This window comes from Schistocerca nitens, chromosome 6 (assembly GCF_023898315.1).
Source record: "Schistocerca nitens isolate TAMUIC-IGC-003100 chromosome 6, iqSchNite1.1, whole genome shotgun sequence".
Taxonomy (NCBI): Eukaryota; Metazoa; Arthropoda; class Insecta; order Orthoptera; family Acrididae; genus Schistocerca; species Schistocerca nitens.
In genome coordinates this window covers 696061633-696089322 of record NC_064619.1, presented here as the reverse complement: position 1 = coordinate 696089322, position 27690 = coordinate 696061633, and positions in this window count along the sequence as shown.

Genomic DNA, 27690 nt, shown 5'->3' with positions numbered 1-27690 from the left:
CTTCACACGAGAATTACACTGCGCTGCAATTTAAGATAACCTTAGATATTTTAGAGCTAAACCTGAAATAAAGGTGATTAAATTTTCAGTTAGGCTGAACTTAAGAAATCCATTGTCCTACGGACTTAGCAGACACGCACTTAGCCGGAGATCTTACCACTTCAGACGCTCGCCACGGTCAGACTGACCTGCGCTCCTACCGAGCGTGCTTCCTGAGGGTGGCTCACAAATACAAACGGAAGTGGCCAGAGGGGCAGCTTCCTATACCAACATGACAACGGACGGACAGGACCATACTAAGGATAGAAACCTCTTTGCTTTGAGAAAGCGTAGCTACCTGTTCCGACGTTGGTCCTACTGTTCTCTAGCAGACAGCCTTGTCTGCTACCCTCAAGCATGCAACTAGAAATACGTTTGCTCATTCATCCTCTCACACAGAAGGGAAGGGGGATGACAGTATCTTATCATATACAGTATATAAAAGAAAGCGGATGTAGGTTCCGTATGAGACTGTGTGACATGAATTACATATAAACTGTGTTTTAAAGTGTAGTAGTGTGACAGATCGTTCTTGTTTATGTGTAAAAGTAACACGTTCCACTACTCAGTCTCCTCCCAGATAGTCAGAAACGCCACAGTAAATTTAGAAGAGGAATTTATGCCGTAAATGACAACAGATTTAAGAAATTAAACATGAAAGGAATCCAACAGAGACCTTTCACTGTTTGTTCAGTTGTTGAACGGGGAAAGTATGTAATACAACTGTTTTTTTTATAAATATTGCGTTTTAATGTATAATGGGAGACAGTGAAGTGGTTTATCAAGGTTACAAAAGGTCATAAACATTTAATTGAAGAATATTTGTTTTCGTGATATGTGGGCATAGCTGACCTGACGAAAGTGTTACTGCAGTGTTTAAGCATTAATATGTTTCAGAATACTTAAATTATGAATGGAGTGCTTACAAGTGTACAACCATCGTTCAGTTTATCAAGACGTCGGCGGCCGCCTTATCCAGCACAGCTGGAAAACGCTGACACAATGAGCGTTTCATGGAATAACAGTTCGGTCTCTGAAACGCAAATGTATCCAGTCTCTAAATCATATAATCAATGTAATTATAATACATGTACGTTAATTGCAAAATCATTAATGGTTGATGTACCTATTCGTGTATGGAATAATTGTAGTTCAGTATGGGTACATACATAATTACATATATGAGAGAATAGAAAGATGCAGTGTGAAATTTTGTCACAGCCAAATAATGAATTAGAAAATTTAACCTCCACAGCTCCATTGTAAAGTGTAATATGTGTTACTATTGACAGATGCACCGACTAGGGGCCCTTCTGATAAAGTTCTCTCCATATATACATGTACCCATCATTGAATACTTTACCATGTGTTCTCAGATTTTTGGTCCATAAATTTGTGTTCTACTACACCAAATGGTTCAAATGGCTCTGAGCACTATGGGACTCAACTGCTGAGGTCATTAGTCCCCTAGAACTTAGAACTAGTTAAACATAACTAACCGTAGCGGTCTTGCGGTTCCAGACTGCAGCGCCTTTAACCGCACGGCCATCTAATACACCACCCCACTTGATAAGAAGGGGTGGCCAACGTGTTGTTAAGATCGAATATCAGTACGGTTCTTTCTTCATTTCAATATATTTTTTCAAAGATTAGTCTGCTTTCCATCCCTTCCACAGGTACACCTGATGCTGATGAACTTTTATAGATTTTTCTATTCCACCTGTTATTGTTTTCAGCGTTGCATTATCTGCACCAGAGATTTCCCAGGTATCTTTTTGAATTCTGTGGACGTGTAAATTATATTGTAGTGTCTTTTTCGTTGGCGCAATCTGTTTCGTAAATTGATACATCACGCAGTAATTCATGTCTAGTGGTAAGTGCGGGGGCTGGAACTTTAATAGTGGCAACTATTTGTTTACAGCTCTTGCGAAATAGATACGTGTTTCAAAGTTTTACTGACCTTCAAAGTAGTCGTCAGCAATGTGTATAACCCGTTGCCAGCGACGTGGATTCGTAGGATACTCTTGGCAGTGCCAGTTGTGTTGACAGGTGGAGCGGCGCGGTCTATTGCCCGACGAATTTGTAGCAGTTCTGAAGCGAATACGGTGAAGTGTTTCCTTCAGTTTAGAAATAGAGTTGAACTCACGAGGGCTTAAGTCAGGGGAGTGCAGTAGGTGGTATAGGACTTAGCAGCCCCATCAGTCAAACAATTCAGTAACAGCTTGCACTGTACGTGCTTGAGCATTGTCCTGCAAAATGATGGTCAGGTGCTGCAGAAAGTGTCATCACTTCTGTCTCTAATCTGGTCGTAGATTGTGTTCCAAAAATGATTCGTGCCGGGGACCAGGCGCTCCTTCCCAATCCTGAAACCGTGCGTTAGACCGCATGGCTAACCGGGCGGCTTGGAAAATATATGCTCAGCAGGTAGTGAATATGCTAGTTTTTTGTTCTGTATCAAAATATGAGGGTAGACAGTGCCAGTCTGTAGTTGGCTCCGAGCTTCAGAAAACTACTGCCAGAGCGCGCGCGGAGAAGCGCGCCTCTTCAAATCGGATAACACATACATACTCTGAAACAATTTTATGCGCAATTTACATAGATTCCTCTTTCTTTCTTTTTCATACAAGTGATTCCGCAGCACAGGGGCACTACCTCAGATGCCGCCCGTGCGACAGGGCTTATTAATGGGAACACATCTTTAGTACTCTATTGGAAACATCATCAAAACCAGATGGGTTTTTACACTCTAAGTAAAAAAAGAAAAGGACGACGCACCACGAAGGAATTATCCGACTGGGACGGAAATCGGTAGATGTGATGTACATGTACAAACAAATGGTTAAAATTTTAGGAAAATGGGATAATTTATTCAAAAGAAAGAGCTTCGAAGATTGAGCAACTCACAAGGGGAGGCCGCCAATTGTGAAATTCAGATTCGATTCATACTGCGCATAATAAAAGCTCATGGCCAGAGGTGTAATGTGGCAAAGCACCAAGATGCACTTCTCAGCCGTTGTCGAGAAAATCGACAGTTAAAAGAAACCGTTGCGGTGAAATACTCTCTACGTTTAATGATTTTCTACAGCGTCATAGCGCAGCGGTAAGCGCTGGGGTTCGGAATGCGAAGGTCGCCGGATCGAATCTCGCACCATGCAATATTTTTTTATTATTAGTTTTTTGCAATTCAAATATATATATATATATATATATATATATAATGAATTGCTTATGCATGTTGGTGAAGGCGGATCGCTCTCCAGTTGTACCGCCTCCATTTTTCCGTTTGTTTAACAGGGTGTACCAAAGCTGTCCCGTCCGCACTGATTTTCGACGATATTATAAGTTGCGCTAGGGACCGCATCTACCTTCTTTCGAAGTTAGCAGGCAACTACGCTGTTATGGGGCGGCTCGTTTCGGCCCATTCAACATCTGTCCTTCAAGTGTAACGAGCGAGTAACGGAGTTTATATTTCATACCTGCCACAGCAAGTTTGTGTTCGTGGGGTCTCTATTCCAATTCGAACGTTTGACTTACGCTATACGTATTCGTTTCTACGTCTTCCGTTAACTATACGTGGTTAACATTATGAAGACAATTAATAACATTTGTGAAATACCAATTTGTTTGCGGAAAACATAATGATGTTCGAAGTCGCCAGTTTTTCCACGACAAACGACTTTCAACAACTTATTATATGCATAATTGTTGCAACTGATTGCCGGGAATTATATATATATATATATATATATATATATATATATATATATGAATTACAAAAAACAAATACTAAAAAAAAAGTTGCATGGAGCGAGATTCGATCCGGCGACCTTCGGATTACGAACCCGAGCGCTTACCACTGCACCACCACGCTGTAGAATGTCACTAATCGTAGGGAGTATTTCACCTCAACGGTTTCTTTTAACTGTCGATTTTCTCGACAACGGCTGAGAAGTGCATCTTGGTGCTTTGCCACATTACACCTCTGGCCGTGAGCTTTTATTATGCGCAGTATGAATCGAATCTGAATTTCACAATTGGCGGCCTCCCCTTGTCAATAGAGCGTTCGCCCACCTATGACCCTTAAGCATGCAGTTATTCGGCTTGGCATTGAATGAGTTGTTGGATGTCCTCGTCAGGGATGTCGTGCAAAATTCTGTCCAATTGGCCGGTTAGACCGTCAAATTACCGAGCTGGTTGGAGGGCGCCCCCCTTAATGCGCCAAACATTCTCAATTGGGGAGAGATCTAGCGACCTCGCTGGCCGAGACAGGGTCTGGCAAACACGAGGACAAGTAGTAGAAACTCTCATCGGATGCGGGTGGACGTAATCTTGCTGAGATGTAAGCCCAGGATGGTCTGCCACGAAGGCCAACAAAATGGGGCGTAGAATGTCGTCGACGTACCGCTGTGCTGTAAAGGTGCTGCTGATGACAACCAAAAGGAATGTGCTATGAAAAGAAATGGCACCCTAGACCATCACTCCTGGTTGTCGGACTGTGTGGCAGGTGACACTCAGACTGGCTTTCCCATCGCTTTCCGGGGTGTCTCCATACACGTTTTCGGCCTCGAATCTCATTGACTGGAGTAGAACTGTCTTCAGTGATGAGTTCTACTTTGAACTGAGCTCTGACGACCAGTGAAGACGGATCTGGGGACACCCAGGCAGCAGTGAGATACCAACATGAATGTCGCCCACCATACGGGCTGACAGTCAGGAGTGATAGCCCGTGGAGCCATTTCTTTTCACAACATGACCCTTTAGGTTGTCATTTGTGGTACCCTCACGGCACAGTAGTATGGCGACGAAATTCTACACTTCGTTTTGTTACCCGCCGTGGCACCTCAATTCTATGACCTCATATCAGTTGCCATATGTAGAAAATGGTGGGAGGTTCAAAAACTGACTGGAAATTCAAAATAGCCAAATTGTGTTGCAGAGTGATTCTCCATCTCTTATGACATCATCGTGGAAGTAGGGTAGTTATCCTAAGCTTAAAATAGTGGGAAATTACAAAAAACTGAGGCGTGAAATTCAAAAAAATCGGATAAGGCCAGAGAATTAAAAAATCATCGGTTTTCCACACTCCTATGTTCAGAGTCTATTTGTGTACATGCCGCAAGTTTAAGTCCACTTACGCTGTGCTTATATAAATATCCCGCTTCTAGTTGAAGGCCCACTTCTTCTGCTATCACTGCCATTGGGATAGGATAGGAATGTTTGTGTCTTTATTTAAACAAAAAAATGTGGGTGTCAGAGAGCTCCCTTCAGCGGTCAGAATGTCTGCGCATCAAGCCGTCTCCAGCGATGTATTTATAAGTGTCACTGCCGTTCCAGCTGCTCCAGCCACTCCAGCTGCTCAGCTGCTGGTGTCGTGTTGACAGCCGAGCTGCCCACTCCGACTCACTCTGCCATGGTAGCTCCAATTACCATCACTAGTATGTTACTTGGGACGGCACTGCAGTCACAGCCCATGTGGCCAAAGTTAAAATGAGAGGGATATTTGAAAATGCAGGAAGCACATTTACACTACAACCCACATCATAAACAATATCAGCATTTGTCGATATGGATGTTATTCGGCAGAGTTAAAAAGATATCATATTATTCCTCACAGAGTGCTATTAGAAATAAATTTCAGGTTCGTATAATTTGTTAACAGGTGCTTCATGATACATGTGTGTGTGTGTGTGTGTGTGTGTGTGTGTGTGTGTGTGTGCGCATGTGGGTGTATATCAATAGCATGCCAGAGGATAGTAGCGACTTTATAGAGATGTTCGGCTTTTTGCCTATTTTTAAGTCATTTTTCACAATTTTAGCCATTTTCCAGGTTTTACTTAATTTACGTTATATTTTTGACATGGGACGTAGGGGTTAAGTTGGTTTTCTTTACTGGAGGGTATTATGCGTAGAGTTTCACTCACGTACTTCGCCAGAGACAGTTAAAGCTGTGGTCTACACGAATACTGCGCATATTGCTCTGTCTATTGGCCGGGATTGGTCACGGCTTGCAAGGGATTGGTCAGGGATTCCTTCGCCTGGCAGGCCTATGTATCTGGTATCCAGAGAGTGAGAGTCTGCCTCTTCTGGTTTAATGTTTAACTTTTCCTATCATACATTATTATTATTTTTATTTAAATGGGTACTCTTGCTACAAACTTGAACTAGTCGACGTGTTCTAATGGAATACTGCAACAGCTCTGAGCAGACGATACCTGTGTTATCCATTAGTGACATACTATTATTAAAAAGCTGGAGAAACATATTTTAGGCTCCACCTACACCACACTACATTTTGTAAAGCAATTACAGCTTACGACTAAGTTCCACTTCACAGGAGGGAATATATCTATAGTTTAATTACCTGATGTGGCAATCGATTACACAGATTCGTACAGATGGTGTACTGCAATAAAATAATATATTCTGGAATGTTTGCTGCACATGATGAACAAGTATGGGTTAAGTATGGATTGGAGGGAGAGGGGGGATGGGGCTAAATTGGCTTTGTCCACCTCTAAGAAACCTGTCTGCTAAAATTACCATATTGGACACCAATACCCTGGATGAGGACAGACAATGTTAGTAATTTGGTCCGTCTTGGTTCTTTCAGTTCAGTATTTGGTTGTGTACTTCTTGCAGAACATCGCTGATAGTGTTACATTATTTTGTTTTGTGTGTGTGTGTGTGTGTGTGTGTGTGTGTGTGTGTGTGTGTTTGTGCCTGTGTGTGCGTCCGTACGTTTGTGTGTGTGGCTGTGTTTTTGCACCAAAGTCTACATTGTTCATATTATTTTGTTGAAATACCCGTCTTAATTCTAGTAAAAAAGGCATCAAAGTCGTCCACATATAACCCTGACTTTGGGGCTAGGGATTTACAATGGACTGCGAGTACAACCAGTTGTAGAAAGTATGAACACAGAATGACATGACCATATGTGCTGTCATGTTAGGTCTCTACAGCATAGGGTGCAGGTCTGACACTACTGTCATTTTGCAGTTTTTTCTAATGGGGGAATTCTCTGTCTTACCTGTAGTCTTCTAATTTTATACACACAAACCAGGAGGAGGAGATTATAAACAAAGACAATATAGTTATTATATAGTACTGTCAAATATATATCCAGAGTTTGTTCGTCATGCAAGATAATCCAATAAACTGTCACTAAGGCCCATTACACCTCTTAAAGTAATGCAAGGTACATGCAAATTAATTTAGGTAAGTGAGGGAACACTACTACCTGCTGGCACGCTGTGTGTATTAGAAGTACTGGAGGAGAAATACATACTGGATGCATCACTATGTTTTATATGTACAGGTTTCATATGTGTACAGGATATAGACAGTTAGAGAACGGTTTCCATTAGTGAGGATTATTTCTGTACTGGTGGAGTAAGATCGGCTAAGGGGTTGTTAGCTGCTAATTTAGCTGTGCTAGACAGCCCATGTATTGAACATAGCCAGTAAGGAAGCATCTGTATAGAAACAAGATATTATTTCCGCCCACATACATCTAACTGGAAAAATCAGGACGTCGGAGTTAAGATACGTATTTACTGACAGTAACTGGACTTTTTTGAACCTGTGAAATTACTATATGTAACGAGCATCTTTTTGGTGGAGTAGTTAACTAACTGGAAATCGATTGGGCAGCCAGACAAGTTACTGGGTCTGATTGTTGCTATGTAGATGATTGCCCAAAAACTGGCAGACAAGTTTATGTGCGGTGATAGTCTGGCAGCTATGGCTGGTGTCAGCTTCACCGCCCAAGAAATTTTTGGTTTTGGTATGGACAACTATTTCCAAACAGCAAACCATTTGCTCGTGGTACGCATTCTGATCATATTGCTTGCAGTCATCAGAACATTACGTATGTTAACTGATAATTTCTTGCGTGGGATGACAATTGTGGAAAATATGTGGCAGATACATTTGAGTTTTGCAGTCTGTATCACTTTACTAAGCGACGGTGTAATATATCTGTCAAGCTACGATTTAAGCATCACTTTAATGCCTCTAACTGTCTTTAGCACTTCACTATCCAGGAGGTACTGGCTGGTGTTCATGTTTTTCTAATGTACGAGTTAATACATACCAGTTACACGATTATTGAACTAGATTGTTCTGATACTACTGTATCGAATGACTAATTAAAATTCTGCTTTAAAATCACTTTTGTTCGTTACGCGGTTTCGGTAACATTATTTATTTTGGCCTGCGTTTTTATTCATAGGTAGCGGGATTAGACAACGCATCATAGGAACCTAAGTGTAGACACGTCTAGCAAGTTGGTATTTGATACAACGAGCGTAGTTTACTACTGTAAACCCATATTTAATAATCCCATCAAGGCGGTCAGGCTGTCACCATGACACAGCTAATGTGCGGCGAGAGAGCCACCTGCGTACACCTAGGATGACGAGAAATGCTTTAACAGTAGTTCTGCGCAGGAAATGAGACATAATTAAAGACCCCAAATACTCTTAGCTAAAAGAATTGCTGAAAGCAACGGAATTAGTTGTTGGAGAGCGTTACATCATTTCGGATTTCTGTAAGTGACATTACACTGAGGTGACAAAAGTCATGGGATGTCTACCAATACCGTTTCGGACCTACTTCTGCGCGGTGTGGTGTAGCAACGCGGCGTGGCGTGGACTCGAACAAGTCCCCTGCAGAAGTATTGAGCCATGCTGCGTCTTAGCCGTCCGTAATTCGGAAAGCGTTGCAGCTGGAGGATTTTGCGTCCGAAATGACCTCCCAACTATATCCCATGAATGTTCTACGAGATTCGTGTAGGTCGATACGGGTGCACACATAATTCACTCAAATTGTTCTTAATGTTCTTCAGATTACTAGCGAACATCTGTGGCCCTGTGACAAGGCGCATTGTCATCCATAAAAATTCCATTATTGTTTGGAATATGATCCATGAGTGGCTGCAAATGGTCACCAAATAGCGGAACATAACCATTTCCAGTCAACAATCGGTTCAGTTGGATCGGAGGACCCAGTCCATCCCATATACACACAGCCCAAACCATTAAATAGCCGCTACCAGTTTGCATAGTGCGTTGTTGACAAATTGCATTCGTGGTTTCGTGGGGTCTGCGCCAGACTCGAAATCTGCCATCAGCTCTTACCAACTGAAATCGGATCTCATCTCACCAACCCACAGTTTTCCAGTCGTCAAGGGCCAAACCGAGACGGTCACGAGCCCAGGACAGACGCTGCACGCGATATCGTGCTGCTAGCAAGGGCGCTCCGGGCGATCGTCTGCTGCCACAGCCCATTAACGCCAAATTTCGCTGCACTGTCCTAATGGATACGTTCGTCGTACGTCCCACATCAATTTCTGCGGTTATTTCACGCAGTGTTGCTTTTCTGTTAGCACTGACAACTCTACGCAGACGCCGCTACTCTTGGTCGTCAGTGGTAAGAGGTAATGCCTAAAATGTGGTATTATCGGCAAACTGTTGATACTATGGACCTCAGAATACTGAATTACCTAACCATTTCGGAAGTATAATGTCCCATGCGGCTACTTGCAACTACCATTCTGCGTTAAGAGTCTGTTAATTCCCGTCGTGCGGCAATAATCATGCCGGAAACCTTTTCACATGTACAGGGTGTTTCAAAAATGACCGGTATATTTGAAACGGCAATAAAAACTAAACGAGCAGCGATAGAAATACACCGTTTGTTGCAATATGCTTGGGACAACAGTACATTTTCAGGCGGACAAACTTTCGAAATTACAGTAGTTACAATTTTCAACAACAGATGGCGCTGCAAGTGATGTGAAAGATATAGAAGACAACGCAGTCTGTGGGTGCGCCATTCTGTACGTCGTCTTTCTGCTGTAAGCGTGTGCTGTTCACAACGTGCAAGTGTGCTGTAGACAACATGGTTTATTCCTTAGAACAGAGGATTTTTCTGGTGTTGGAATTCCACCGCCTAGAACACAGTGTTGTTGCAACAAGACGAAGTTTTCAACGGAGGTTTAATGTAACCAAAGGACCGAAAAGCGATACAATAAAGGATCTGTTTGAAAAATTTCAACGGACTGGGAACGTGACGGATGAACGTACTGGAAAGGTAGGGCGACCCCTCAGCGCCGCTACCATTGCTGCACGAGAGACATTCGCTAACGATATAGTGCACAGGGTTGATGACGGCGATATGCATGTGGACAGCATTTGGTTTACTGAAGAAGCTTATTTTTACCTGGACCGCTTCGTCAATAAACGGAACTGGCGCATATGGGGAACCGAAAAGCCCCATGTTGCAGTCCCATCGTCCCTGCATCCTCAAAAAGTACTGGTCTGGGCCGCCATTTCTTCCAAAGGAATCATTGGCCCATTTTTCAGATCCGAAACGATTACTGCATCACGCTATCTGGACGTTCTTCGTGAATTTGTGGCGGTACAAACTGCCTTAGACGACACTGCGAACACCTCGTGGTTTATGCAAGATGGTGCCCGGCCACATCGCACGGCCGACGTCTTTAATTTCCTGAATGAATGTTTCGATGATCGTGTGATTGCTTTGGGCTATCCGAAACATACAATCGGCGGCGTGGATTGGCCTCCCTATTCGCCAGACATGAACCCCTGTGACTTCTTTCTGTGGGGACACTTGAAAGACCAGGTGTACCGCCAGAATCCAGAAACAATTGAACAGCTGAAGCAGTACATCTCATCTGCATGTGAAGCCATTCCGCCAGACACGTTGTCAAAGGTTTTGGGTAATTTCATTCAGAGACTACGCCATATTATTGCTACGCATGGTGGATATGTGGAAAATATTGTACTATAGAGTTTCCCAGACCGCAGCGCCATCTGTTGTTGAAAATTGTAACTACTGTAATTTCGAAAGTTTGTCTGCCTGAAAATGTACTGTTCTCCCAAGCATATTGCAACAAACGGTGTATTTCTATCGCTGCTCGTTTAGTTTTTATTGCCGTTTCAAATATACCGGTCATTTTTGAAACACCCTGTATCACCTGAGAACAAATGACAGCTGCGCCAATCCACTGCCCCTTTATACCTCGTGCACGCGATGCTACCGCCATCTTTACATGTGCACATCGCCATCCAATAACTTTTGTCACCTCCGTGTAAATTCACAGTGAGGGCTCAGGGACTCATGAAGCAGATCGACTTCAAGTTCCTATGTCTTTTGCATCTGTGGGAAAGGATTCTAGTCTCGAATGATAAAATCTACATCTACATTTACACTCTGCAAGCCACCCAACGGTGTGTGGCGGAGGGCAAGTCACTTCAGAAAGAGACTGTTGCAGTCGACAAGGCTAGCAAAATGATAAAGGGATTGTCAGATACGATCCAGGAAATCAGAGATGAAGGTATTGGTCCAGCAATCGACTATGCAACAAAGCAAGCGCAAGAAATCGGTATCGGTGATAATGTTGCTGAAGAAAGACGGAAGATCATAAGCCAACGTCTTTCAGATTCAAACAAACAAATGCATGATGACTATCTCGACTCAAAACAGGGGTTTCAGAGGGAAATGAATTTGGTTTATGATCAAATCCTGACAGAAATCACTAAGAGGTATGAGGCAATGGCTTCAACATCTTCAGAATTTTATTTTCTAACTGGAGAAGCTCTGAAAAAAAGAGCCAATTGATGTTCTTCTTAAACATGCTGCAGATTTTGGGATTAAATATTGACATGACGTAGTTGAGCTGTCACAAGAATTGAAAATTTTTCGAATGCAAGCTAAAGAACTCATTAAAGACGTTGAAAAAGCAACACCACTTGACATTCTTAAAAAGATTCAAGGGCTTTCTTTAGAAGATATATATCCGGATAGGCAAATAGCTCATAGAATTTACTTAACACTTCCTGTTACGGTGGCCTCTTGTGAGCGAAGCGTCAGTTGAATAAAGCTCATCAAAAATTATTTAAGATCATCCATGGGACAGGAACGTTTGTTAAATTTAGCCATTTTATCGATTGAACATGAAGAGGTAGCGAAACTTAACTTAGAGGAATTAATTGATAATTTTGCGAAAATCAAAGCCAGGAAAGTAGCATTTTAACTGAGCTTAATAACAGCGTTAAATTTGATATAGGTATTCCTAGCAACTCAATGTATTTTAAAGCAGTCTTTGTAAAATATAACGAGTTTTTGTATTTAAATATGTGTTTCTATTTCTTAATCCTTCATAACACCTTTGATTCTGGGCTGTAAATTAGTTTAGTTTTAAACTTCTGTAAATTAACAATACTGCATATATACACTCCTGGAAATTGAAATAAGAACACCGTGAATTCCTTGTCCCAGGAAGGGGAAACTTTATTGACACATTCCTGGGGTCAGATACATCACATGATCACACTGACAGAACCATAGGCACATAGACACAGGCAAGCCGGCCGAAGTGGCCGTGCGGTTAAAGGCGCTGCAGTCTGGAACCGCAAGACCGCTACGATCGCAGGTTCGAATCCTGCCTCGGGCATGGATGTTTGTGATGTCCTTAGGTTAGTTAGGTTTAACTAGTTCTAAGTTCTAGGGGACTAATGACCTCAGCAGTTGAGTCCCATAGTGCTCAGAGCCATTTGAACCATTTGACACAGGCAACAGAGCATGCACAATGTCGGCACTAGTACAGTGTATATCCACCTTTCGCAGCAATGCAGGCTGCTCTTCTCCCATGGAGACGATCGTAGAGATGCTGGATGTAGTCCTGTGGAACGGCTTGCCATGCCATTTCCACCTGGCGCCTCAGTTGGACCAGCGTTCGTGCTGGACGTGCAGACCGCGTGAGACGACGCTTCATCCAGTCCCAAACATGCTCAATGGGGGACAGATCCGGAGATCTTGCTGGCCAGGGTAGTTGACTTACACCTTCTAGAGCACGTTGGGTGGCACGGGATACATGCGGACGTGCATTGTCCTGTTGGAACAGCAAGTTCCCTTGCCGGTCTAGGAATGGTAGAACGATGGGTTCGATGACGGTTTGGATGTACCGTGCACTATTCAGTGTCCCCTCGACGATCACCAGTGGTGTACGGCCAGTGTAGGAGATCGCTCCCCACACCATGATGCCGGGTATTGGCCCCGTGTGCCTCGGTCGTATGCAGTCCTGATTGTGGCGCTCACCTGCACGGCGCCAAACACGCATACGACCATCATTGGCACCAAGGCAGAAGCGACTCTCATCGCTGAAGACGACACGTCTCCATTCGTCCCTCCATTCACGCCTGTCGCGACACCACTGGAGGCGGGCTGCACGATGTTGGGGCGTGAGCGGAAGACGGCCTAACGGTGTGCGGGACCGTAGCCCAGCTTCATGGAGACGGTTGCGAATGGTCCTCGCCGATACCCCAGGAGCAACAGTGTCCCTAATTTGCTGGGAAGTGGCGGTGCGGTCCCCTACGGCACTGCATAGGATCCTACGGTCTTGGCGTGCATCCGTGCGTCGCTGCGGTCCGGTCCCAGGTCGACGGGCACGTGCACCTTCCGCCGACCACTGGCGACAACATCGATGTACTGTGGAGACCTCACGCCCCACGTGTTAAGCAATTCGGCGGTACGTCCACCCGGCCTCCCGCATGCCCACTATACGCCCTCGCTCAAAGTCCGTCAACTGCACATACGGTTCACGTCCACGTTGTCGCGGCATGCTACCAGTGTTAAAGACTGCGATGGAGCTCCGTATGCCACGGCAAACTGGCTGACACTGACGGCGGCGGTGCACAAATGCTGCGCAGCTAGCGCCATTCGACGGCCAACACCGCGGGTCCTGGTGTGTCCGCTGTGCCGTGCGTGTGATCATTGCTTGTACAGCCCTCTCGCAGTGTCCGGAGCAAGTATGGTGGGTCTGACACACCGGTGTCAATGTGTTCTTTTTTCCATTTCCAGGAGTGTATATTTGCCAAGAGATGCCTTCACATTTTCTTGGAACAAGGGAAAATATCAATCTCTCTGTATTAATTAGGGGGTGCATTCTTTGCTTCCTGGGGGGTTCTTTAGAGGGCACCATTTTAAATTCTTGCCAGGTGCGCTACATACCTAAGGTACGCCACTGGATTGGCTCTGAGCACTATGGGACTTAACATCTGAGGTCATCAGAACTACTTGGAACTACTTAAACCTAACCAACCCAAGGACATGACACACATCCATGCCCGAGGCAGGATTCGAACCTGCGACCGTAACGGTCACGCCATTCCAAACTGAAGTGCTTAGAACCGCACGGCCACACAGGCCGGCCTGGATTCACTGCCAACAAATTATTTGGTAAGTGAAAACAAACGGATATATTACGAAAATATTCCGAATCCAGACAGAGTAATTGTTATATTCACAATTTGACTGAAAGGGTACAGTACCGCCCGACATTGAAAATAGGTACAACATACTTCATTATTCTTGTCAGATCAACACATTTTTTTTGTAAAAATAACTCAATTTCAATTAATACAGCGAAGCCGTAGTGGGAAAGAATGATAATTTATTTATTTAATTTATCACATGTGCACTCCCACAAAGTAAATCCCTACATCCAGTTTGGCGAGATCTGTGAAATGAATGAACCGCAGATAATGAATGTGAATATATGACCATCTTTGAGTCGAACCTTTGGCCACATTTAGTAGGACCAAAGAGATGAAATTTTCCTGACCTTTGAGCGCCTGAAATGTGGCTGACCAATACGGTAGGTCTTCCCCCTCCTCGACAGAGGTGCGAGATGACCTAGAGAGCGGCCATGTTTCAGCACTCTGCCGCTGGATCTTGTGCTGTTAAAACCTGTTTTAGTTGTGCTCCGTAATAACAAAAGAGTGGAAACATGGTATTCTTGTGGAATATTTAAGAGTAGTTTGAAATAATAATTTCTCTATTTCAGGAACTTTTGTGGGGAGAATTAGGTGTCAGGCAGGTAATATTAATGGGATTGTAGTAATCTTGGGAAGTGACCAACGGTCACAATGAAACCACGTGTAGCAATAAGTTGAAATACTTCCGTGTGCTTAAGTTAAGCTGAATTACTAGCGTGTGTACAATAAGTTGAAATATTTAAGAAATGGCGTGTGCAGGACTTGAAATTAGAGACGAGTACTTCCATGTGGTGAGTACTGTGTGAGTCTCAAACTGTGTATGAGACAAAAGATAAAGAGAAGTACTCGTCCATGGTATCAGTTGAGGACTCGCGTGTGTGATGAATACGTTCTTAATATTACTTTGCGTGATATGATTCCGTGTGACGCTAGATTCAAACTCTGAGAGAGAAGCAAGGTGAGTCGGCCGTCTATCCAGCAACGCCACTTGGCTTGCATTGCACAGTAAGACGTGCATATATCTCCGGAGTTCACAGTAGGAAAGTAGAATTACGAAGTGGGGCAGTGTCTTGTGAAACTGGGATAAATATTAATTGAAGTGGGAAAGCTGAAAGTGATAGTGTTGTGACTATTTAGTGTTTTGTTTTTCATATTGTAGTGTGATGTATGTCATGTAATTTGGGTATGTGTGGTTTGCATGGTAGAGTAGCAAGGTAGTTTCAAAAGATTAGTGGGTTATGCTTGTTGCTTCTGTACTGCTCGGTCTGGAGGATAGTTTCGTGATGATGATTGTGAGAGTCGAAGTGTGAGAAATAATAAAAGATCCACCATCCTATCCAGAAAGTGCACTGCAGCGTTAAATAATTACGAGACCATAATATAGAGATTCACCAATGTAAAGCCATGCCCACTGGGCGGAATTTCTCATGTGTTATTGTTGTAGATTATAGAATTTGTGTGTTTAGGTTAGAGAATTTATCGGAATAAATAATATAGTGAAAAGAAAAAGATTGGTGGATTTTTCCTTCGAATTGTATGTTGTCATAATGTCCCAAATTTATAATGTGTGCGCCATTCATATTCCGTGCGGTGGCCACGTGCTGACAAAAGCCGTTAAATAAAAGACAAAAAGAAAATGTGGTATTGCCAGTGCGTAGTGTACAGTCAGAGTTCTGTAAATTACTGATAGTCAGATGCGTGTTTCCGTTGCGTATTAATCATATAGGAGGATAACTTGTAACTTAAGTGTGAGTACTAGAGTTCATGTTACTCGATAAATAAGAATGAATCCACTCGCTTGGCAGACCACTCATCTTGCAGGCCTGACTGCTTGATGCCACAGTATGAGCAAGGCATGTGGGTGCCTCTCATAATTTCGACCCTGCCAGGATATTTTGCTGTTAGGGTTTGCTGTTAAGATTTTTTTATTTTTGATGGAATATATTGTGATAGCGCTAAGAAGTAAAATTTTTTCTGTTTGCAATTTCTTTCTGGATTGGTGAGGATCTTTTATTTTTTTATGTAATTAATTGCTATATCGTCCAAGGCTGGAAGATCGTTGTATAATTTTTTTTGCGTAATGTCCGTATTAACTATGTCGCAGTCGAAAAGTGATTCTGGCGTGAACGTAGCAGTGCGGCGGGAAGTAGCTGTTGACCATGGGTTAATGAGCGAGAACGGCAAACACTCGGAAGGGGCTGAATTGTTCAGTGGACCGCTGCTAGGTGATCCTTTATGCGGTGGGCTTTGTCCACAATCGGGGGCTTTTCCCGACGACGCGGTCGTGCCGGGACTAGGTCAGGTATGAAGTGGAAGTGCAGCTACCCTTAGCGAAGCTACGGTTTCTCAGGCGAATGAGGTGAGCGCACCGAGAGTAGCAAATGACAATGTGCTACTGCAGTTTTTACAGAGGATATATAGAGATAATAAGGAGAGAGATAGGGAGAATAAGGAAAGATTGGAAGCGATGAGTAGAGATAATAAGGAGAGAGATAGGGAGAATAAGGAAAGGTTGGAATCAAATAAGGAAAGACTGGAGGCAATGGATAAGGGAAATAAAGAGGCAATGAGGAAGCTACTCTCAGTTATCGATGAGCGTCTGTCCGCAGTTAATAATCGGTTAGATGAGGGGGAGAAGAATCTGGGTGCGTTGAAGCAAGTATGTGACGCCGTGAAAGAAAAAGCCAATAATTTGGAGGTACGAATAATTGCAATAGAGAGGGATATCACAGAACGTAGGGACGTGTTGCCAGATGAGCGATTCAAAGAGGTAGTGGAGGACTTACCTGCAGATAAACAAGGGGCATTAGACAGCGTGGAAGCTCAAGTCACCCAGCAGGATGTGGCGCTAAATAAACACAGGGATGATGTTGCGGAGGTAGTGGTCAGAATGAATACAATTAGTGCAGATGTAGAAAAGGTCAGTAGAAGAGGCGAGACAGGCTCTGACAGTATGCAGCGAGAGGTTTATGCCGAGCTGGAAGAGATACAATCACTATTACAGTTTAAAGAGGCGCAATTAGAAATAAATAGGAAACATAGGGAAGAGCTAGCACAGTTGCAATTAGCATGCAGTAGCGGAGGTGACACACCACCAGGAAGATTGCAGAGGGAGAGTGAGATTAATTCTAAAAAAGAAAATAGGCAGAAAGAGGAAGACGAACTCAGAGAGTTAGAAGAACGGTTGTGTCGGATAAAACAGGTGGCAAATCCAACTGGGTATAGCCCAAGGTCGGAAAACATAAATGCGGAAGAAGAATGTAGGAGGCACTTTGTGTCGGTACAAAAGTTCACTTGTTTTCCGGATCCTGATAATTACCAACATCCATGTCTGTGGCTGTCTCAATTTCAAGCTTCATTACCTGCATCGTGGGGACCGCTCCTCAAAATGAAGTTTGTGTGCAACCATTTGAGGGACGAGGCTAGAGCGAAAATGCAGGAAGTTATTAAAGACTGTAGTAGCTACAAGATATTTTGTGACAAGTTTTTAAATGACTTCTGGCCGAAAAGTTAGCAGGACCAGGTTAAGCGAAGCATATTGATGATGCCAAATTGTAACGAAGCTAGTATAAGAGATTCAGTGGCGTGATATCAGGAAACGCTGAGACGAAATAGATATTTGGATGTGCCATACGAACCTGGGGAGCTCATTACTATCTGTATAACGAAGTTGCCAGTGAGATTGCGCAGAGATATAGCGATAGCAGGCAGAGGCTTAGACGATTCTGCGTCATTTCAGCACTTCTTACAGAAACTGGGTAATGAGAGGAACATCGTGCACGGAGACACGACTCATAGGTCAGACAGATTCGAGGATAGGAAGGGCAGAAACTATCAGAATGGCAGGAGAGCATGGAATCAGAGGAATAACGGGAATGGAGGATGGCGAGGAAATAGGGGGCAGAATTCATGGGAATATCGACCGTCAAAGCAGGAAAATAGAAGATGGGACAGAGATGGAAGAAGAAGGGAAAATCAAAATGATGGGCGAAGAGAGGATAGGCAGTCATTGCGTTCACGACAGGACAATCATTGTCACAATTGAGACGATCAAGGGGAAACAATCTCGTGGGCTTCGTCACATTTCTAACATTAAATTACGGAAAAGTTAAGGATAGATCGAAAGTAGGCAAGTTATGGTAGATAGTGAGTGTATTTATTTGTGGTGTGGAACATTGTGCAGGGTAAAATCGAACATAACAATTTTCAGGCGGGATGTCAGGAAGTATGATGGAATAGACTGGTCGAATGAGTCATGAACAGGAATCGACAGAGTGGTGTATGTACGTATTTTTTGTCATATGAATAAGGATCAAGCAGAAACGACGTGATGATTAATGAGTGGATAAAGATGGTAGATAGAGAAGCGACGTGACAAATAGTAGTGGACAAAGGTGATATTTAAGGAGAGAAGCGACGAGAAGCAGTGTGATTAATAAAGAGAGATTCGACGTGATGAAACAGTGGTAAATAAAGGTGAGTAGAATTAATAATGTGGAGATGTCTTAGATGTATGTCACAGAGAGGCCTGTGTATGCTGCAATCGAGACTGATGCGAATGGCGAAGGAAGACCAGGAAATGATGGAGTAATGGACGGACGGAGAGCCGAAATACGAATGAAGAGATGAGGACAACTGCACAATGTGAAAGGTCATAAAGGGAGTATGAGATCCAGATGGTGAACGTTGTGGAATACTGACGTAAGATGTAATATAAGTGTAAATCTAATTCTTACCATAACATATGCTATATATAAAAAAAATGTTGTTGTTGAAGCCTACTAACTAATCAAAACGGTACTAAGAATGTGTACAGTTATTTTGCAGGATGAATAATTTGTGTATTTTTTTTCTTAGATGAAATGTCGCAATTCTAAGTTGATATTTAGCAGGATGAATGATCGGTAAAGTGAATGCGGAAGTAAGCCGATGGAGAGAGGTGCCAGAGTGAAAGGACGAATTCGGAGACTGGAAAGCTATGTCTGAAGCAGCTTCATGTGTTATGTGGTTGAGTATAAGGGAGCAAAGGTATGGTATGTTGTCGTGAGTGTGGTGGTGTTAAGGTTAGCTGACTTCTAGACCTATACTGTTAGTGTATGGATTGAATGAGAAGGAAAATGTGATGTCTGGTGAGTGAGAGTCGTAGAGTAGTGTGATCAATGCGCACACTCCTGTAAAGGTGATGCTACCGATCTGTAACTAAAACATTATTGTGTTTTATTGTTTGAGTGGGATGAACCTCGATGGCAGGTCAGGATCTGACATGTGGATGGTACATACGTGTCCTAGAAATGTTGTTATATATAATAAAATGTAAAATGTATAAACAGATACTAATTTCAGTCTGTCACAAGCACAAAGGTGCATTGTATGTTGTAGATTTAGAGTCACCAGTTTCTAAAATGTTTATTGTGTTAGGATGTTAAAGTAGTTTACTATTTAATAACATGTGGTAGGTAATTGTGAGCTGTGTAGATTATTTCTTATTTTTTTGTTAGAACACTTTCAAGGGGTATTAATTTCAGTCTGTCACAAGCACAAAGGTTCACTGTATATTGTAGTTTTAGAATAAACAGTTTCTAATATTTTCACTGTGATAGGATGTTAGAGTAGCCTACTATTTGATATTGTAATTATGAGCTGTATAGATTGCTTATTATTCCTTTTTTTTTACACTTTCATGTTTTGTATGAGGGACGACAGGTACAATCAGTAGAACAAGTGTGGGCTGTATATAGAAAAGAGATAAATGTTGATGTTGTATGTGTAGAAAACTAGGGTGTATAATTTTATGTTTTTTTAGAACAAAGATTCTTTTATTACCAATGTATCTAATAGATCATACATGTAATCAATGAGTATTTAAATACTGGAAGAATATCCTTTTGTCTGTAATGTTCCGAGATGCACGGAAGGGTCTGACTGATTGGGTATCGTAACGCCCATACCGCTAGTGGGGCCGAGCTGACGTCGCCATGGGGACGGGCGACAGAGCCGCGGCACTCCCCACTCCACTGCTGGTCGGGGTACACTCCACGCGCCCGCTACAGTATGTCAACGGCCTGGGGCGACACGCACGTACCACTGGCCATTCATAAGTTCCGCCACCCTTACGACTGGGGAAAGTATCCCGCAGAGGCAACAGCGGGTGGTTTCTTCTGCTCAACGGCGGAGCGATGGCAGAATGAACGACGCGCGGCAGAGTCCGGCGGGCATTTTTTACCAGCTACTAGTATTGGACTGTGGAGCCGTGAAACAAGATGACTGCTTGTGTGTCTCCATAAGGTGGAAAGTGAAGGACTGGTGTTTCCACGTTGTGAGTGGTGGAAAAGATTTTGTCTTTAGCAGACAGGACGGTCGTTTTGTTTTGTCTTGACCACTGAATGGCGGGAACCATAAACTTTTGGCAGTGACTTGTTAAGTGTGCTTTGTGAATTGAATGTGGGACGCTTGGTATTCTTGAAGAGGACAGTTGTCGTTTGGTGACTAATTATTGTATGAACGCAAGAAACAAGAGTGGGACATTGGCATTTGCGTTTGTAGTGGGAGACATTTCTTTAATTGGTGCGGGAATAAGTGCTGTTTGTTGGAACTTACGACTTTGAATTACACCATGAACTGAAAGGACAGAACCGTGGGTAATAGTAGTTGTAGGGCCATTTCTGGACGACCAGATTCGTGTGGATGGTACGCTGAGAGTGACTATGACATTTGTGTTTAATTTGAGATACAGTTTACTGTTCAGTGCGTGTACAAAATGCCGATTTGAGTGACTTAAAGACTTTCGTCCGGGTAACCACGGGAGAGCTTTGACACCGAGACAGTGTTTCTAGGGAACCTGTCAGCACCTTTTTAGACCCCAAGAAAATCACAGAATGAAATGATTCCGTGTGACTCGCAAGATAGGGAATAATGTATTTGTACTTGTAATTGTGTAAATTTTTATATGTTTCATTCCTGAAGGGACAGCAAGTGTAATTGTATTTCATTAACATTTGTGTTTAGAATAGTTAGTGTTTTTTCTGTTTGTTCTGGGTTATCAAGATCACGTAGCATGTTTATTAGAATATTTGGTACAATGATGCTTTAATTATTAGCCAGTGGCGTAATACTAACGTAGTGGCTCTTGTAGCATTGGTCAGTAAGGTTGTCACAGGGGACAAGAGTTTGCATTGCACAACAAATATCGGAATTAACTGATGTATTTTGATGTCGTGGACAGTAATAATCTTGTTGATGTGTTGACTGAAGCCAATTATTTGCATTATCACAGTGGTGATATTTCACATTAAAGTGCAACGAAGGCTAGTCGAAATGCAAGTTCTTGTCGTCCAAATGTGCAACAACAAAGAAATGAGTAGTAGAGAAAGATACGAGAGCTACTGGTGGATTGAAGCACTTATTGCTAACTATTTATTGCGTGTATTGATATGGAGCCTAGTTCTACGTGTAACTAGTGTACGAAATTTTTTTCTTTTGTTGATTTTGTTTTGTTTTGTTTTGTATTTAGACATTGCCGTGTAAAGATTATTACAATGCAACTTATGAATGTCAGATTGTTCTGTGTTTGGACGGTGAGCTATTTAAAATTTCATGAGTACAATTAGAATTTTTTTTATTTGTCATAGAATTAGTGAAGTTTGGATTACTCATAAAAATAACGAAGATCCCAGTAACTAAGCGAATTTTTACCTCAACACTATTTTTTATTTGTATGATGTAATGTTTTATTTGTCATGTGGATTGTTGTAAACTTGTATGTGTACGTTACTCCGGATTGTGGAGAGTACAATAATGGAACAACTGTGTCAATAATTTGGTAAAGTAACAGCATTTGGTCGTTTATTTGAGGTCACCAGGGGCTAAGGTCTCCTCCTGGTTATTTTGATGACTTGCTAAGTTTGTTTTAATACAGCTTTCTTAAAAAAATGTTCGGAACTACCCTCGCATTGCAAGGATAGTACCGTGCCATTTTTTTCTGCATGGGTAGCCGGTGGTGAAAGGGTAAAGTACCGCCCGACATTGAAAATAGGTACAACATACTTCATTATTCTTGTCAGAACAACACATTTTTTTTGTAAAAATAACTCAATTTCAATTAATACAGCAAAACCGGATACCAGTGTGGGAAAGAATGATAATTTATTTATTTAATTTATCACATGTGCACTCGCACAAAGTAAATCCCTACATCCAGTTTGGTGAGATCTGTGAAATGAATGAATGTATGGTCGTCTGCTAACCGCAGATAATGAATGTGAATATATGATCATCTTTGAGTCGAACCTTTGGCCTCCTTTGGTGGGACCAAAGAGATGAAATTTACCTGAGCTTTGAGCGCCTGGAATGTGGCTGACCAATACGGTAGCATGGTCTTCCCCCACCTCAACAGAGGTGCGAGATGACCTAGAGAACGGCCATGTTTCAGCACTCTGCCGCTGGATCTTGTGCTGTTAAAACCCGTTTTAGTTGTGCTCCGTAATAACAAAAGAGTGGAGACATGGTATGCTTGTGGAATATTTAAGAGTAGTTTGAAATAATAATTTCTCTATTTCAGGAAATTTTGTGGGGAGAATTAAATGTCAGGCAGGTAATATTAATGGGATTGTAGTAATCTTGGGAAGTGACCAACGGTCACAATGAAACCACGTGTAGCAATAAGTTGAAATACTTCCGTGTGCTTAAGTTAAGCTGAATTACTAGCGTGTGTACAATAAGTTGAAATATTTAAGAAATAGCGTGTGTACCATAAGTTGAAATATTTAAGAAATGGCGTGTGCAGGACTTGAAATTAGAGACGAGTACTTCCATGTGGTGAGTACTGTGTGAGTCTCAAACTGTGTATAAGACAAAAGATAAAGAGAAGTACTCGTCCATGGTATCAGTTGAGGACTCGCGTGTGTGATGAATACGTTCTTAATATTACTTTGCGTGATATGATTCCGTGTGACGCTAGATTCAAACTCTGAGAGAGAAGCAAGGTGAGTCGGCCGTCTATCCAGCAACGCCACTTGGCTTGCATTGCACAGGAAGACGTGCATATATCTCCAGAGTTCATAGTAGGAAAGTAGAATTACGAAGTGGGGCAGTGTCTTGTGAAACTGGGATAAATATTAATTGAAGTGGGAAAGCTGAAAGTGATAGTGTTGTGACTATTTAGTGTTTTGTTTTTCATATTGTAGTGTGATGTATGTCATGTAATTTGGGTATGTGTGGTTTGCATGGGAGAGTAGCAAGGTAGTTTCAAAAGATTAGTGGGTTATGCTTGTTGCTTCTGTACTGCTCGGTCTGGAGGATAGTTTCGTGATGATGATTGTGAGAGTCGAAGTGTGAGAAATAATAAAAGATCCACCATCCTATCCAGAAAGTGCACTGTAGCGTTAAATAATTACGAGACCATAATATAGAGATTCACCAATGTAAAGCCATGCCCACTGGGCGGAATTTCTCATGTGTTATTGTTGTAGATTATAGAATTTGTGTGTTTAGGTTAGAGAATTTATCGGAATAAATAAGATAGTGAAAAGAAAAAGATTGGTGGATTTTTCCTTCGAATTGTATGTTGTCATAATGTCCCGAATTTATAACGTGTGCGCCATTCATATTCAGTGCGGTGGCCACGTGTTGACAAAAGCCGTTAAATAAAAGACAAAAAGAAAATGTGGTATTGCCAGTGCGTAGTGTACAGTCAGAGTTCTGTAAATTACTGATAGTCAGATGCGTGTTTCCGTTGCGTATTAATCATATAGGAGGATAACTTGTAACTTAAGTGTGAGTACTAGAGTTCATGTTACTCGATAAATAAGAATGAATCCACTCGCTTGGCAGACCACTCATCTTGCAGGCCTGACTGCTTGATGCCACAGTATGAGCAAGGCATGTGGGTGCCTCTCATGACAATCGTTCAACACTAACAAACGGTACGTGACCTACGTTTTTCTGATGAGAATATTACTAAACAGGTATTTGAAAATGTTAAAGAGAATAGTTATATTGTACCTAAATGTGCGAATTATTATACCGCTGGGCTTAAGTTAAGGATGCAATATACTGAATAGACTTTGGTAAGTCCTTATGACTCAGATATTAGCTTATGACACTATCGTAGAAGTGACATTGTTGGCGCTCTTACTGCTCTAAAAATACAAAGAAACGACACATGAGAAAGACGAAAGGAAGATTCAAGGTAAACCTCGACATCCAACACTTTAAACCTGATCGAAGCCTCTAAGACATTCTTATAGTGGCATCACACACTAATAACGCAGAAACCACGTTTGTTAAATACTTTTACTTATTTCATTTATTTATTTATTTAACATGATCTGATTGGAGCCATCAGGCCCTGTCTTGAATAGGACCAGGGTTTCACAAACACAGGACCCTTTTTAAATCATAGTTACATAAGACACAATAATTATCATATGACATATAGTATTTAAATTGTTTGAGTGCCTACAGAGACAATGTGTGTAAGTAATTCTGTCTAAGAATTAATAAAGTTAAAACTGGCAGTATTCCTCCTACTGCCACTTCTGCCACTAATAATGACAATAAATAACAATAATAATAATAATAATACTTGTAGAAATAAAAATATTTTACACGTTAACAAAATAGATATCTTTTGATATAGCGGGTCTGGATTCGTCGCAGTGTACTAATTGTTTAGTCCCGTATGTACCTGTATACCTACAGACGAGGCGTGCAGGACTGTAGATGCGATGGCGTGGTATCCTAGGACCAGTTATTGGAGTCAGGATCTCCCAGGAAGGCTATTGGGAATTAGTGGACAGGATACCTTCACGCCGTTCATGGAGATTATGACGGCGTCTACAATCGGTGGATTACATAAAAAGACATTTAGCCGTGAATTAGATTAGTTGCACATACAATATTTGTTGTGGGTTGGCAGGAGAGCCAACACCGTGTTATTAGAGCGAGTCGAAAGGCACGCGTTTTAGCTCACGCAGGCTGGCGTGAGGTCTGGAACAGGACAAGGAAATTAGAATTTAGAAAAACGGACGTAGCTGGTGGAATACTTAACTTTAATCCATTAATGATGACCGTCGCTCTTGACTGTACATTATTCACAATATCAATAATGACTGAACATGGCGCCTTGCTAGGTCGTAGCAAATGACGTAGCTGAAGGCTATGCTATCTTGAAAGGGTACAGTACCGCCCGATATTGAAAATAAGTACAACTGCGAGGTGCCGGGGCTAGCAGGTTGCTCTACCGATTAACAGAATGGAAGTTCTGTCCAAAATAACAATATGATTTATTAAGACCAAACACAAAATAATAAACAAAAACACATGAAACATTTACAATACATCAAATTGGCTCAAATTGGATACTCAAACAAACGCTGTGAAGGTGAAGTTGTCCCTAAACTGGATTGTGACGTTTATGACGAAGTGGTATATGGAGCCAATTCCTTGCCACTCAAATCTTAAGAGAGACACACCGCTAACCCAACATTAATTGCTGCTACATTAGTGAGAACTCAGACAATGAACACCCAAGATAGAACAAAGTTAGAAAAGACGAACAGGCGCGCTCTGCTGAGCTCTGATTATCGCCTAGCAAAAATGCCTGCTTTGCCGGTGCTGCGGGCGTACATTACCAAGCTGTCTTCTTAGCTGCAAGGACACGATCTGGCGTACTGGAAGCGATAGCTGGTTGCTTCGACGTCCCGTCGTGGTGATGATAATGTCGTGAGTATAGCCCGAAACAAATTATCCTGGCCTGGTTGTTCCAGACTAAAGACTTCCTAGCAATACAAATGCGCCTCTGAGGGAGACGAAGAAGGCTCGCCACACAATCACTGACGGTACAGTGATTGATTTTAACAAGCGAAGTCACCCAGTAACTCCGATACAGTCAACATTAGCCAAAACTGCTCAAGACAGACAACATAGGCCTCTTGTACACAGAATGCTCAATTGCCAACTGTACTCGGAAAGTTACGTTGAAGTCGAAACTTCAGCAACTTCGTCAAACAGTTACAATTAAATAAAAGTGTATTAGACAGCCAACGGAAGGCACGCTGACCCGCGCAGCGAGAGCTCAGTCTTGTAACCTACTTCGACCGAAAGGCGATAGCCGACTCCCTAGCGCACCTGTACAGGCCGAACACAGAACATTCCCGCCCCCACGACAGTGGCCGTGGTTAAACGTTCCAATCAGCAACTCGAAAACCGGCGGAAAATTCCACTCTATTGCCGGAGCACTACCATTCCACCAATGGAGATTTTCTTGGCGCCAATTTCTGCGCCGATTTTTGCTACGTCACGCAGCTATGCCCTGAGCAAGCCAATCACAGTTACTATACGGCAGAAAACGCGGGAATTTGCGCGCCAAGGCTGCTTGGGAACACAAGTCATTCCCACGCCTCGCTGGTAGCCCGCCAGAAAGTGTTTTCGCTAAGTTTCTTCGAAGTAACGAAACCTCTAGCCCAGCCGCTACTTCAGGCCCCTCCGGGCGTGTCTTTTGACAATGTCGGCGTCTGGAAAGCATTCACTCGACTCCCTCACACCTGTCGGCTTACCCTTTCAAGATCTGCAGAGCCCGCCTGTCACCGGACCACCTGGGTGACGAGAGACGCTGCGTGGGAAGTTCGCGTGTGAAGGAATAGCAACTTTTCACCGCATGCAATTAGAGACGAAAATCGTAAGATAGAAATATGAGAGGTGGCTCATGCCACCTCTCATAGCCCCTACGCCATTTTAGATTGTAATTGGTGAGCGGTTGGCTCACTTAGGAGCAAGGTAGTGAGTCAATCGCCCAAGAACAATCTCGCCAACTGACTCCACATGCCGCACTCTATAAAGAAAATCGCTGCAACTGAAAAAATGCAGCTCATAGAGGGAGGATTATTTATGATGTAGCTAACTTCACCTTCTTAATATGGAACTCTAACACTCACATCACACATCCATACCCAGGGAGCCCCTTCCAAACACCGATTCACACAGACATTCACTCTCTAAATATGGCCTAGGCATGTGAGCCAAATATGGAGCAATTTATTCTTTACAAACAGAGTTGGAGTGCCCCGCAATTAAATGCCCAAGATGTTACAACAATTTGAATCATTAAACTAACCTGAACTCACTCACACACAATACTTTTTTAAGTTAACAATCTCTTTGCGAGCTTTCAGAATTTAATTACAACCTCCGATTCTCCCTGCAGCAAGAATAACCTTTACAAAATGTTCCCTGAACTGATGGTCCATTCACAATGACAGTGGTGGTATCTGCTTCAGTTTATGGGGACTTCAAGCACACTGTTTGCATACACACAACAATAAATACAAAATACAAACAAAAAAACATGGTGTGG